Below are 1678 nucleotides of genomic sequence, written 5' to 3' on the forward strand. Positions count from 1 at the left end.
ATCGTAAGTTATAACCTGTAAAAGATAATCTTGCTCTGATACCAATTGAAATTCTAAACAACGTCAATTATCTTAATCCTAAATTACTTAAGTGAACCAACATGCCTAACGTGTTTCACAAAACTTATAAAGGTAATAAAGTAAGAACAAAGTATATTACATGGAACACCCGGATTAAAAGGTGTAAAAACCTTGACATTAACCCCAACTTCCCTAAATGACAACGAGCCTCAACAAACAAAAGATATTACAAGAATTTATCTAAACTAAAGATCAACTATTTAATTTCAATTCTACCACACACCTCCAAGGTATGTGTTCCCAATGTCTTCGAGTTGCCCTAAACTTGAAGACTAAGAACCTAAATTCAATTTATAAATCACTGATCTAGAAATAATAAAAGTCACAAATACTAAGAAATCTTCCTAGATTTTTTTCTTCTATATTCTTTGATCAGCAGCACTTCGAAAATCAATCTCTCAATTGTTTTGCTTTGGAATTGCGAGATTATTCTGAACGCCTCTTCTTCTATTTATGATCATGTATCCTGAAGCCTTCTACTCCATTGAATCCTCATTCGCTTAACCACTTGATTCCATTTAGATTTCTTCATGTAATGAAACACTTTCATAAAATAGAAGTCCTTCCTGAAACAGTTCTCTTCAGATGACTTTGCCAATTTGTTCCATGTATTTTGTCATTTATCAAAACAATGCATATCCCAACAATAACTAAAGAAGGTTTAGATAACTCTGTACACCTCACACTCAACAGTTTCATGTTTGGAAGAAGTGAGACCAGTGCAAATGCAAGCAGTATATCGCAGGGAGTCATAATCTTGAGCTCGGAAATTTTCTTCCAACTCCTTCTAATTTTCTCAATAACATATGCGGGTTCTTCTAAACTAGGCATCGTAAGTGATTTAAGATCTTTCCTCTCATAAAAAGATCTACATATCCCTTGCTTTTCTATTTTTTCCCAAGCAGGCATAAGAAGGAGTTTAAGATGTGGACATATGAAAAGAAGAGATTTAATTATGAGGGAAATACCTCTTGGCAGTATAATTCAACTAATTGTTCTGAACATACAAATTGTAATGGAAGATCAATTTCAATGTTTCCACGACTAAGGCTCATACAAATTTTTAGGATGCGGGTCAATTTTTCACGAGATGGAGTGTCGACATATATATACGGAGGTATTGACACTCTAATGAAAATTTACTGCATTACAAACAAGTCCAGCATTTTCTAGAGACGTTGGTCAGACCTAGCCGATTGCCAAGCAGGACAAACTTGAGCAATTAAGAGATTAACTAGAAACGGTTGAAGGACTGGAATATCTTCACCAGGATATCAATATGAAGGTCCTCCCATCTCCTTACATGAGAATTTCCTTCTTCCATCACAACAACTTCAATCTTTTCTTGTTTTTGAAAGGACATCGTTAAAGCTTCAATCTCCTAAGTTCTTGTAGAACCAATAAAGGTTATTAATTCTCTATATCAAATAAGAATAAAAAGAAAAGTCTGGTAATATATAGAAACATAGAAGAGAGTACAAATACGTCCGAGGAGTACTGTGATGCCCAAAAGTGAAGAAACAAAGAAAATATAACCTGGAATTATGTTGCTTATAACGACAGAGAATTAAGTTCTCGATAGCATAGCTGACGGAAG

General features: G+C 34.2%; 1 pseudogene; it reads right to left on the reverse strand.

Moving 5' to 3' along the window:
* Nucleotides 1-627: 627 nt before the first annotated feature.
* Nucleotides 628-1444, reverse strand: LOC107018479 (annotated as a pseudogene).
* Between the last annotated feature and the right edge of the window lie 234 nt (nt 1445-1678).

Source organism: Solanum pennellii, chromosome 1 (genome assembly GCF_001406875.1).
Source record: "Solanum pennellii chromosome 1, SPENNV200".
NCBI classification, from domain to species: domain Eukaryota; kingdom Viridiplantae; phylum Streptophyta; class Magnoliopsida; order Solanales; family Solanaceae; genus Solanum; species Solanum pennellii.